The sequence below is a fragment of the Panthera leo genome, chromosome A1, assembly GCF_018350215.1.
Source record: "Panthera leo isolate Ple1 chromosome A1, P.leo_Ple1_pat1.1, whole genome shotgun sequence".
NCBI lineage: Eukaryota > Metazoa > Chordata > Mammalia > Carnivora > Felidae > Panthera > Panthera leo.
In genome coordinates, this window is record NC_056679.1 from 213592387 (window position 1) to 213605783 (window position 13397).

The following is a 13397-nucleotide window of genomic DNA, read 5'->3' on the forward strand; positions in this document are numbered from 1 at the left end:
TAGTGGGAATGGAAACTGGTTCAGCCACTCTGGAAAAAAGTCTGCAGGTTCCTCGAAATAGAACTACCCTACGACCCAGCAATTGCACCACTAGGTATTTCTCCAAGGGATACAGGTAATGTTGTTTTGAAGGGGCACAGGCACCCCCATGTTTATAGCAGCACTATCAACAAGAGCCAAAGTATGGAAAGAGCCCAAATGTCCATCAATGGATGAATGGATAAAGAAGATGTGGTATATATATATATATATACACACACACACACAATGGAGTATTACTCAGCAATCAAAAAGAATGAAATCTTGCCATTTGCAGCTACGTGGTTGGAACTGGAGGGTATTATGCTAAGTAAAATTAGTCAGTCAGAGAAAGACAAATATCATATGACTTCCCTCATATGAGGACTTTAAGATACAAAACAGATGAACATAAGGGAAGGGAAGGAAAAATAATATAAAAACAGGGAGGGGGACAAAACGTAAGAGACTCTTAAATATGGAGAACAAATGGAGGGTTACTGGAGGGGTTGTGGGAGGGGGGATGGGCTAAATGGGTAAGGGGCACTAAGGAATCTACTCCTGAAATCATTGTTGCACTATATCCTAACTAACTTGCGTGTAAATTTAAAAAATAAATTAAATAAAAATAAAAATAAATCATATAGAAGAGCAAAGGGCTCAGCATCACCAACACAATTTTGAGGAAGGACTGGTCTTCACAGATATCAAGACTTATTATAAAGCTATTTGAACAACAGGGTATTGGTATAGCAATACAAAAATTGACCAGTGGAAATGGCTAATAACTACGTGAAAAGATGTTCATTGTCAGCGACTATGGAAGACAGATACTGATTGCTCACAAATTTTCCTTCTTTCTTGCTCACAGACTATCCTGTCCCTCCTCTCCCACATCCAACAACCATGTACTCCAGAAGAGACAAAGTCCTTCTGAAGAGCCACAAGGTGTGAATCTTGATTAATACATGATTGGTTTAGAAGTGAGCATGTGATATAAATCCAGCCAATGAGACATGAGAGTTCACCTGCTGGGGGTTCTGAATAAGGTTTTATAACTCTTTAAAAGGCACATGAAGAAAAGACATGAGCCTCTTCACTTCTTCCCGTCTTTGGAAATTGTTGTGCAAGAGTTGGATCCTTGGAGCTACTGTCCTTTTTGCAACCATGAGAGAGTATCTGAATCAAAAGGCAATATCCTGACAATTACAGAGAGAAAATGAGGAAAAAAGACAGAGGACTCTGGATGTCTTTGAGCTATTCATTTAACTCCTCCAGCACTTCCCTACCTCCTAAATGGTGTGCAGAGCAAAGAGCAATTCATGTGAAGCCCACACTACATGCAGCATACGTGGGATGTATCACATCCCAAATGGCTTAATGGAGCAATTCACCTTTATGATTTAATAATGAAAATAGATGAGGTTGATGTTAACTAGACTTAGTGTGCTGGTCATTTTGCAACACTATGCTGTACATTAGATAACCAGAACTCATTCATCTTATGACTGTAAGTTTGTACTTTTTGACCAACATCTCTCTATTTCCCCCACATACCAGAGTCTGGTAACATCATTTTTGAGACTTGGCATAAAAACCCCCTCTTCCCATGGGGCATCTGGGTGGCTCAGTCGGTTAAGCATCTGACTTTGTGTGTGTGTGGTTTCTCCCTCAGAGTTTGAGAAGTACAGAAGAATTTGTACTTGTGGAGAGTTTGCAACTGACGAGATGCTAATGAAGTGCATGTGGACCTGGAGGTAGTTTGAAATAAACATAACAGAAACCCAAACCTGTGACTGTTGAGAAGGGCAACTCTCTGGAACTCAAGAAAGAACGAAATGCCAATGACAGTAAGACTTTTCTCTAAACTTAAACAGAAAGGTCCCTCATACCAGCAGTTTCTTGCATTCACACACACACACACACACACACACACACACACACACAGAAAAGCTACCTATTATTATATAAAACAAAAGCCAATTATAGTGTAGGAAAGTACAAACTATAAAAAATCAGAAGTCAATAGAATTGAAGCAACTGGCTTACCTGAAAGAAGAACACCTCATTCTGAGCAGTTACTTGGTGAACACTGCCACCACCGTCCACAGGACCTCATTGGTGTTGCCCTTCAGACCGTATCTAAGTTGAGGAGGTGCCGTACTCTCTTGGTGGCTAAATCATACTGCTCGTCCAGAAGGGGAGCGAAAGCATTCTCCAGGACGTCGGAGGTGTGGGCTAGGTAAATAAGGGCCAGCAAGCATTTGTCCATGCGGTGAGGGTCATTCACCCATTTGTCAAGAACAGCCTTCTGTACCTTCTTGATGAGGCGCTGCTTGATATTGTGGTTGGTGAGGGGATGTGTCATCACATCAAAAAGTAGAAAGTTCTGGGGCGCCTGGGTGGCTCAGTTGGTTGAGTGTCTGACACTTAATTTTGACTCAGGTTATGATCTCATGGTTTCGTGGGTACAAGCCCCATGATGGGCTCTGAGCTGACTGCTCTGGAGTCTGCTTGAGATCCTCTCTCTCTCTATTTGCACCCCTCTTTCCCCCTGCACATGCTCTCTTTGTCTCTCTCAAAATAAATAAAGTTTAAAAAATGTAGGAAGTTTTGGGGGCATCTGGGTGGCCCAGTTAGTTAAGCGTCCAACTCTTGATTTCGGCTCAGGTCATGATCTCTGGTTTGTGAGTTCAAGCCCCGCGACGGGCTCTGTGCTGACAGTGTGGAGCCTGTTTGGGATCCTCTTTCTCTACCCCTCCCCTACTCACTCAGTACTCTCTCTCTCAAAAAAAAAAAAAAAAAAAAAAAGGCAGAAAGTTTCTACTTGTTTCTCTGTTTCTCTGTTTCAATATGCCCTTTTATACCAGGTATTTAATCATTCTTGCATATTGCTTAACTGGTGATACAATTCTAAGAGATTCCACATCTCACCTAAACAAAAGTTTTTGAAAATTAGAGAATTTCAGCCTTATTTTTTTTCACTCTTAATATGAATAGCAAAATGTGTTCATGGTAGCTGGTGTGTTTCTATAGAAGTAGAACACAGAAAGTATTTTATGTTAGTCTGTTTTCCTCGAATCTGAACTTCTTATGGAACAGGAATCATATTTTATTGATCTCTGTAGCCCCAAGCACCAGGTATATTTCCTGAAACTTAGTACTTGCTCAGTAAGTATCTGTAAAAGAGAACGAATAAACTATTCCAACACACAGAATAGATGCCTAATAGTATGAGGTAGAAATGAGCCAAATTCTGGCACATTTCAGTTGGCATGAAGGTGTCAATTAAATAGCCAAAGGATAAATGAGAGAGGTTTAATTTTTTAAATAAACTTTTTAAAAGAATAATTTTTGATTTACAGAGAAGTTATGAAGATAGTAGAGCGTTCCCATGTGCCCCACACCCAGTTTGTCCCACACCTCACTAGTTTTCCCATTAGTGTGGTACATTTATCATAATTAATGACCTAGTATTGGTACATTCCTCTTAACTAAAGTTCATACAGTATTCAGATTTCCTTAAGTTTTTGCCTAATACTCTTTTTCTGTTCCTGGATCCTGTCCAAGTTACCACATTCCATTTATTTATTATGTTTGCTTAGGCTCCTCCTGGCTTTGACAGTTCCTCCTTGTTTTGAGGACTTGAACAGTTTTGGGAAGTACTACTTAGGTACTTTGTAGATTGTCCCCCTATTGGGATTTGTCTGATGTTTTCCCCTTGATTAGACTGCAATTAAAGGTTTTTGGAAGGGGTACCACAAAAGTCAAGTACCATTCTCTTCTTATAATATCAAGGATGGACACTATGAACATGACTTATCACTGTTAGTGTTGTCTTTGGTCCCTTGGCTGAGTTTTCTCCTGAGTCAGTTTTGGCTGAGTCAGTTTTCTCCGTCATAAAGCCAAAGCCCCTGCCCCTTTTCATTCTGGACTCTTGAAAGGAAGACACTCTGTGCAGCACACATTTAAGGAGTAGTGATCTAGGGGCGCCTGGGTGGCTCAGTCGGTTAAGCGGCCGACTTCAGCTCAGGTCACGATCTCGCGGTCTGTGGGTTCGAGCCCTGCGTCGGGCTCTGTGCTGACGGTCAGAGCCTGGAGCCTGTTTCAGATTCTGTGTCTCCCTCTCTCTGACCCTCCCCCGTTCATGCTCTGTCTCTCTCTGTCTCAAAAATAAATAAACATTAAAAAAAAATTAAAAAAAAAAAAAAAAAGGAGTAGTGATCTAGAGGTGCCTGGCTGGCTTAGTTGGTTAAGTGTCCGACTTCAGCTCTGGTCATGATCTCAGTGTGTGAGTTCGAGCCCCATGTCAGGCTCTGTGCTGACAGCTCAGAGCCTGGAGCCTGCTTCAGATGCTGGGTCTCCCTTACTCTCTGCTCCTCTCTTGCTTGTGCTCTGTCTCCTTCTCTCTCAAAAATAAATAAACATTAAAAAAAATAAATAAAAGGAGTGGTGAGCTATGCTGCACTTCTTTGAGGATAAGGTATTTACATAAATTATTTGAAATTGAAAGTTTTACTTTTCATTAAAGAATTGAATTTAGGGGTGCCTTGGTAGCTCAGTCAGTTGGGTGGTTAAGCATCTGACTTCGGCTCGGGTCATGGTCTCGTGGTTTGTGGGTTCAGGTCCCGCGTCTGGCTCTGTGCTAACAGTGCAGAGCCTGCTTGGGATTCTCTCTCTCCCTCTCTCTGCCTCTCCCCTCTTACAAGCTCTCTCTTTCTCTCAAAATAAATAAATAAGCATTTAAAAAAGAATTAATTGAGATTCACGTTAAAGATGGCTGGTTGAATAAGTACTCTATTCCTGACAAAAATGCCATGAAAATGAGAGCAGAGGGACTTTTATGGAGGCACAAACCTATGAGACTAGTAAAGAAAACAATAGCAGTAAAATTTTAGACACTGCAAAGTAAGTGGAAACGTGGTAGATGGATTAGCGATCCAAGAAAACGAATCCTAAACTGGCAGTGGGTAAAGCAGAGAGGTAACCCACATTACACTGCAGATCCCCAAGGCTCAGAAACTGGCACCAGACAGCTGTGGAAACATGGGTGGAGGAGCAGATAATGGTAGGGCTAAAAATAGAGAGATTGTTTGAAAGTCTTTTTAGAAAGTACCTCCAGATCCTCTCATCTATTCTGTGCAGCCAGCCTAGTAGAAGAGAACAAAACAGAGGGTCTCTGGACTCAGGCACACAGACACAGTCGAAGGAGGCAGGGATCTCTTACTGAAAACAGGGGGATCAAAGAAAAGTTTATGTCCTAAAATTTGTGACATCTTAGCCTTCTCCTTCCTCTCAATTCCTGGAACTCTGGAAGCTAGGATTATACCTTCCAGCCAAGACATTAGGAGAGTCTTCTCTGGAAAATTCTACCAGCCCAACAGAAAAGAATGAAAAACACTGACAAGAGAATTTCCTCAAAGAAGTATAATGAAGCCCCCACTGCACCACCTCCCATCATGAACACACATAGTTTCCAAATAACTTTTTGGGCCTCTCTTTCTAAATATGAACAGACTGCCAGGGAGTGCATTCATTTGGTAAAACCCCTCTAATGTGAAACACAGAGCTCAACATAAAATATGAAAATAACAAAAAGATGTTTATAATTGCCCTAAAATGGAACACTCTTCAGTGACAGAAAAGGGAACGACCTGCTGATGCCTGCTGCAGTGAGAACGGTGTTCACACACAGCATGTGAGGTGAAAGAAAGCAGACACAGAAGAACATTTATTGTACTATTCTATTTGTATGAAGCATCTAGAAAAAGTAAATGTGTAGAGACAGCAGATTATTGGCTGATTGGGACGAGATGGGAATGGAGATGAATTGCAAATGGGAGCATGAGATTTTTTTGGGGTGTAGAAATGTTCTACAACTGGATTGTATGGGGCACCTGGGTGGCTCAGTTGGTTAAGCCTCCGACTTCGGCTCAGGTCATGATCTCGTGGTCTGTGAGTTCAAGCCCCACATTGGGCTCTGTGCTAACAGCTCAGAGACTGGAGCCTGCTTCAGATTCTGTGTCTCCCTCTCTCTGCCCCTCCCCCATTCATGCTCTGTCTCTCTCTCTCTCTCTCTCTGTCAAAAATAAATAAGCATTAAAAAAAAAGAAAAAATAATAAAACTGGATTGTAGTGATGGTTGAATGATTCAATGAATACTCCAAATGTCAGTGAATTAGACACTAAAAATGAGTGAATTTAATGACATAGGAATTATATCCTGGGTGGCACAGTTGGTTAAGCATCAGACTCTTGATTTTGGTTCAGGTCATGATCTCATAGTTCATGAGTTCAAGTCCCATGTCAGGCTCTGTGTTGACAGTGTGGAGTCTGCTTGGGATTCTCTCTCCCTCTCTCTCTGCTCCTCCCTAGCTCTTTCTCTCAAAAATAAATAAACTTAAAAAAAAAAGAATTATACCTGAATAAACTTGTTTAAAAAACGAAACTCAGAGAAACAAACTATGGAGGGAGAAGAAAAATGAAAAAGGTCATGGCTATCCCCAGAGAAATAAGAGATGATATGTATCCATATACAAGATGATAGTTTTAAAAAGGACATTCAGAGGATAACAACAACAACAACAACAAAAACTAGAAAAATAAAAAATTGGATGGCAGAAATGAAAAACTGAGTAGAAAAGTGGAGGATATAAGGAATCCAAAATGTAGAGCAAAATGGTGAATAACTGGACAATAAGAAAGAAAACATAAGAAATTAGATAGTTGATTCAGGAGGCCTAACAGCTGAATGATAGGAGCTCCAGAAAGAGAGGGCTAAAAACAATGGTGGGGGAAAGTATTGGTAAAATAACATAAAAGAATTTTCCAGAGCTCAAGAACATGAGCTTCTTCTCAGAAAGGACCTTTGGGTATCCAGCCCAATGAATAAAAGACAAAAAACAAAAGCAAACAAAAACCTCAACAAACAATTTTAAAAAACAACAGAAGACTCATTATTGTGAAGTTTCAAACACTGGAGATAAACAGAGGATAGTAAAAGCTTCTGGAAGGGGAGGAAGACATGGGGGGCGCAGATAATGGTGAGACAGATAATGAATAGAAGATTATGAATCAGAACGGCATCAAACATCTCAAATGAGAGGTGGAAAATAATGGAGCTAGACCTTCAAATTTATTTTTAAGTTATTTCTTAGCCAAGTGTTCCATATTTAGCCAAACTCTCCATCAAGTGAAAGAGTAGAAAAGAGACAATCTTCAAAAAATTTTTTAAAATATTTATTTATTTTTTATTTTTTTTTAACGTTTATTTATTTTTTTGAGACAGAGAGAGACAGAGCATGAACAGGGGAGGGGCAGAGAGAGAGAGAGACACAGAATCTGAAACAGGCTCCAGGGTCTGAGCTGTCAGCACAGAGCCCGACATGGGGCTCGAACTCATGGACCGCGAGATCATGACCTGAGCTGAAGTCGGACGCTTAACCGACCGAGCCATCCAGGCGCCCCAATATTTATTTATTTTTTGAGAGAAAGAGAGAGGGGGACAGTGTGAGCAGGGGAGGTGCAGAGAGAGAGAGACACAGAATCTGAAGCAGGCTCCAGGCTCTGAGCTATTAGCACAGAGCCTGATGCGGAGCTCGAATTCAGGCACTGAGATCATGACCTGAGCCAAAGTTGGCCACTTACCTGACTGAGCCACCCAGGTGCCCCAAAAAGAGACAATTTAGACATGGAGAGGCTCAAAAAATGTACTTCCCAGACATCTTTCCTAGGAAGCTATTTGAGGATGTGCTCGAGCGTGGATGAATGCTTGCACGTACACACACACACACACACACACACACACACACACACACGCACACTAAATTGAGCCCTTTTGGGCTCAATTTAGAAAAAAGATATTGGGATATTGAGATACACGGGATTGAGGAGACAGAAGATCCAATGGAGACAAAGAGAATTCCCAGAGTGACAGCAAATGGAGTTCCAACAAAACAGGAGTGAAGCACCCGCAGTGAAACCTTGCAGACTGGAAAGCAGGGAGAGGCACTAGGAGGATTCTCTGGGACAGGAGTCAGGGGATGCGGGAGGCATGAGGGCCAGGATATAATTCTTCAATCACTGAACATGATTTGTATAAAGTGCAATTTACAGGTATTTTATAGAGCTGTTGAGGATGTGGGAATATTTAGTCAGTTGTTCAAAGAAAATGAAGAAAATATTAAAAAAAAATTTTTTTAACATTTATTCATTTTTGAGATTGAGAGAGGCAGAGCATGAGCAGGGGAGGGGCAGAGAGAGAGACACAGAATCTGAAGCAGACTCCAGGCTCCGAGCTGTCAGCACAGAGCCTGACGTGGGGCTTGAACTCACAGACCATGAGATCATGACCTGAGCTGAAGTCGGACGCCCAACCGACTGAGCCACCCAGGTGACCCAGAAAATATTTTAAAATGAGGCAATTATTGGGGAGCCTGGGCAACTCAGTTAAGCATCTGACTCTTGGTTTTGGTTCAGGTCATGATCTCACAGTCACTGAGCTTGAGCTGCACATTTGGCTCTATGCCAATAGTTCAGGGCCTGCTTAGGATTCTCTCTCTCCTTCTCTCTGCCCCTCCCGTGCTCATACTCTCTCTCTCAAAATAAATACATTTTTAAAAAATTAAAAAAAATAGGGGCACCTGGGTGGCAGTCGGTTAAGCGTCCGACTTCAGCCAGGTCACGATCTCGCGGTCCGTGAGTTCGAGCCCCGCGTCAGGCTCTGGGCTGATGGCTCGGAGCCTGGAGCCTGTGTCCGATTCTGTGTCTCCCTCTCTCTCTGCCCCTCCCCCGTTCATGCTCTGTCTCTCTCTGTCCCAAAAATAAATAAAAAACGTTGGGAAAAAAAATTAAAAAAAAAAATTTAAAAAAATGAAGAAGCAAAATCAGAGAAAATAGCTAAAAAATTGGAACTGTTAACTTGGTGGATGATGGGGTAGGAGGGTTGAAGAGAAGGGACTGCTCTTTTATAAAAATCACTTTTAGTAATAATTGATCTTTTATACTATTCAAATGTAGCATGCTGATAAAAATAAGTGGATTTAATTATAATTATAGTTATTTTATTAAAAGAAAAAAATGTAGGGGCACCTGGGTGGCTCAGTCGGTTAAGGAGCCGACTTTGGCTCAGGTCACGATCTCACAGTTCGTGGGTTTGAGCTCCGCATCAGGCTCCGGGCTAACAGCTCAGAGCCTGGAGCCTGCTTTGGATTCTGTGTCTCCCTCTCTCTGCTCCTCCCCCACTTGTGCTCTGTCTCTCTCTCCTCTGTCTCTCAAAAATAAATAAACATAAAAAAAAAGCAAAAAATGTATATTTGAAATTATTCAATATCAAAAATAGGAAACTTCAAATTATAGTATCAATACTCAATTTAATATGCATAAAATTGTATTTAATCATATGAATTAATACCAAAAAGAAGATTTGATTTGGAAAAGCCATTTTGCACTTTATGATTTGCTTTGTAGAATTGGAGTTTTAAAATTGTGATAATTAATTCATGAAGGGTTGAGGATTTGATTCCTACTTTCTGAGGTTTATTAATATTTAAAAGTCTGTATTTGAAGCATAAAGAACTTTATCAAATTAAAGAGTGGTAAATCATTCCCCTTTGAAGAAAAACATTATAATTTGCATTCAAATTCCTTCCTTATTTTTTAAAAAGAGTAAAGACAGCACTGATTTTTAGGCCTCATGATATTTACTACCCCAGAAAGAGTTTGCAAATGGGAATTATACCCAAATCATGAATGTAATCCTGATTACTTTTTCTTCTGGATTAAACATATGTGTACACACCCATATTTAAACATTAAGAAATTGGGGCGCCTGGGTGGCTCAGTCGGTTGGGCGGCCGACTTCACCTCAGGTCATGATCTCACACTCCGTGAGTTCAAGCCCCGCGTCAGGCTCTGTGCTGACAGCTCAGAGCCTGGAGCCTGTTTCAGATTCTGTGTCTCCCTCTCTGACCCTCCCCCGTTCATGCTCTGTCTCTCTCTGTCTCAAAAATAAATAAATGTTAAAAAAAAAAATTAAAAAAAATTTTTTAAAAATAAACATTAAGAAATTGACAACAGTTATTTTACGCATCTGTAGTCTGAGCCCAATGATGGAACAGCCATTCTCCCTTCTACCCTCCCTCCCTCTTTCCCTCTTTTCCTTCTTTCCTCTTTCTAGAAGCATTTACTTTGTTCCCAGTACTAGCTGAGTGTTGAGAACACAAAAAAATAGTAAAATAAACTCCTTTCTACAGGGAAATTACAATCTGGTGCCACTTTACACAACTAGCCATAAAGCAAGGTGTAAGGGAAAGAACAAAGTATTATGAGAACAGAGAGGAATCAGAATTTGCAGGGTGTCTGGGGACAGAATGTAAAGGGAAAAACTCTCCAAAGAGGACACTTTCTTGCTTTGACTTGGAGAGTCAGACAAGCTAAGGGAGAGAGGTGATGCCCTCTGCAGAGGGCGCAGCAGGCATAAAGCATCCAAGGGCACAGAAGGAAACAGTGAAAGGTACAGAGTACCCAGTATCTCTGCCTCCCAAGGTGATTAACTTCTGGTCCATTTTTGCCCTGAACACTCATTCCCTCAAAGTCACCTGCATACACTGGGAAGAGAATAAGAAGCCCGAGGCTGTTGAGTTAGAACTGGACACGCCAGGGTGGAGGGCAGGGAGGGCTCTATAGAACTGGGAATGGCTGTTTCATTCCTGGCATGAAGGAGAATGCATTGTAAGCACATTTGAATAAAGGAGTGCTCTATGAATAGTACTAAATTTGAAATTCTTGAACAAAAGGATTTTCTTCAAGTTCCAGATTATTCAGGTTCAGGTGAGAAATGACTTGACAATTTATATTTGGAAATTGGACATGAGATGTTCTTTCATTTAACAATTATTTACTGGGTGCCTGCTGTGGCTGCTGTCAGTGTTCAAGACACTGGGAAAAAAAAAGGTCTTAACGTTTGTGACACATATTCAGGGGCTTCTTTATATTTATAGTTCATCTTTCTAGATTTAAAAAAAATAATTGCCAGAAATCAACTTAAAAGTTCATCAAGATTGGGGCGTCTGGGTGGCTCAGTTGGTTAAGCATCCAGCTCTCGATTTCATCTCAGGTCATGATATAATGGTTTGTGAGATCAAACCCCGCATGGGGCTCTGCATTGACAGTGCATGGCCAGCTTGGGATTCTCTCTCTCCCTCCTTTTGCCCTTCTCCGGCTCATGTGCATGCTCTCTCTCTCAAAATAAATAAGTAAACTTTAAAAAAAATTCATCAAGGCCAATTTAAGGGATTTACCACGAATATTGCAGATACTTAGATGCAAATGTGAGGAGGTGATTTTTAAAAAATTATTACAAGAGGGGTGCCTGGGTGGCTCAGTTGGTTAAGTGCCCAACTCTTGGTTTCAGAGCAGGTCATGATCTCACAGTTTGTGAGTTTGAGCCCCGAGTCAGGCTCTGTGCTGACAGTGCAAAGCCTGCTTGGGATTCTCTGCCTTCCTCCTCTCTCTGTCAAAGTAAATAAATAAACTTAAAAAAAATTTTAAATTTATTACAAGAAAATTTAGCATTGCCCCTAGTAATACAGAATTATGAAACTGAAAGCACTTATGTGGTGATCTAGTGCCACCGTGTGTCCCAATTACTCAATTACATGATTTAACAGTCAAGATTCTGTATTCTTTTCCTATTGCAGCTGTAACAAATCACCACACATTTGTGAAAAACAACAAATTACCACAAATTTGTCATAAATTTGTAATGTATCTCAGTGGGCTAAAACCAAGGTGTCAGCAGGGCTGTGTGCCTTCAAAGCCCTACAGAAGTCTCTGTTTTGTTACCTTTTCCACATTCTGGAGGCTGCCTGGATTCCCTCGCTGGTGGCTCCATTCCAGAACCAACAATGGCCAGTTGAGTCTTCTCATGGTAAATCTCTCTGACACTGCCTCTCCTCTTTCACTTTTAAGGACCCTTGTAATTACATAGGGCCCACCTGGATAATCCAGGATAATCTCACCATCTCAAAATCAGTTGATTAGGAAACTTCTATCTGCAATCTTACTTCTCCCTTGCCATGGAACATAACATATTCACAGGTTTTGGGGATTAGGATGAAAATATCTTTGGGGGGGGGCATTATTCTGTATACCACAGAATCTATTAGGTTTTATTTGGGGGGGGGGGATATGCTACTTTTTATGTTTCAAATGATAAAGACATTAAACTGTTTCTCTGTCCTTATTTGTAACTTGGAATTGATAAACAGGAAAAACATATCTTTTGCCAATGTCTGTAAAATTAGCCACTGTGAGAAGTGAAATGATTCATTTTCAGAAATACCAAATCAAAGCTGTGCTGTCTAGTTAACAATAGGTTTACAACCTATTGGGAATTTGTATGAGCCCCTCTTCCCCCGCACCCACCCCCCAAATGGATTCCCAAACCCTTAGACACTTCACTTCCTGGTTCTTCCCCTCTCCGTTTTTGGGCTTATTTTCACAGGTTTTGCAGTGAGCATGTGCCAAAGAACTGAAGTCTCTGTATCACCTCAAGGAATGTACATTTGTTCCAATCAGACTACTCCTTGCCTTGCATGGGCATAGGCAATGTCGGGTAAGGCTGTAACCTCTGTAGGGCTCAGCCAATGAGGAACCAGGGGAGGGACTTGCACGCTAGGAGATAAATTGCCTGCTGTAACTGCCCCAAGTGTGCCTGTCCACCAGACACCTGCTTTTGCAACACTGTTGATTAAAGCCTTGCTCTACTGTGGTCGGAGTCCCCACGTCCCTCCTTTGATTGGGGCAGTGGGCTTATTTCTCACAGCCATGCACTTAGAAATCCTTCCAGTGAATTTTTACTTATGCTTTACTAATCTTAGCTAGAAAAACCCAAACTAAACATTAAAATATTGTTAAATTCATCTTAAAATTATTTTGACTTGGGGAGCCTGGGTGGCTCAGTTGGTTGAGTGTCTGACTCTTGATTTCGGCTGAGGTCTTTTTTTTTTTTTTTTTTAATTTTTTTTTTAACGTTTATTTATTTTTGAGACAGAGAGAGACAGAGCATGAACAGGGGAGGGTCAGAGAGAGGGAGACACAGAATCCGAAACAGGCTCCAGGCTCTGAGCTGTCAGCACAGAGCCCGACGCGGGGCTTGAACTCACAGACCGTGAGATCATGACCTGAGCCAAAGTCAGCCGCTCAACCGACTGAGCCACCCAGGCGCCCCTCGGCTGAGGTCTTGATCTCAGGGTTTGTGGGTTCATGCCCTGCGTCAGGCTCTGTGCTGACAGTGCATGGAGCCTGCTTGGGATCCACTGTCTCCCTCTCTCACTGCCCCTCCCTCCCCTGTTCTCTTTCTCTCTCTCTCAAAATAA

At 41.4% G+C, this 13397-nt stretch overlaps 1 pseudogene; it reads right to left on the minus strand.

Moving 5' to 3' along the window:
• Positions 1 to 2096: 2096 nt before the first annotated feature.
• Positions 2097 to 11946, minus strand: LOC122198537 (annotated as a pseudogene).
• Positions 11947 to 13397: the final 1451 nt, after the last annotated feature.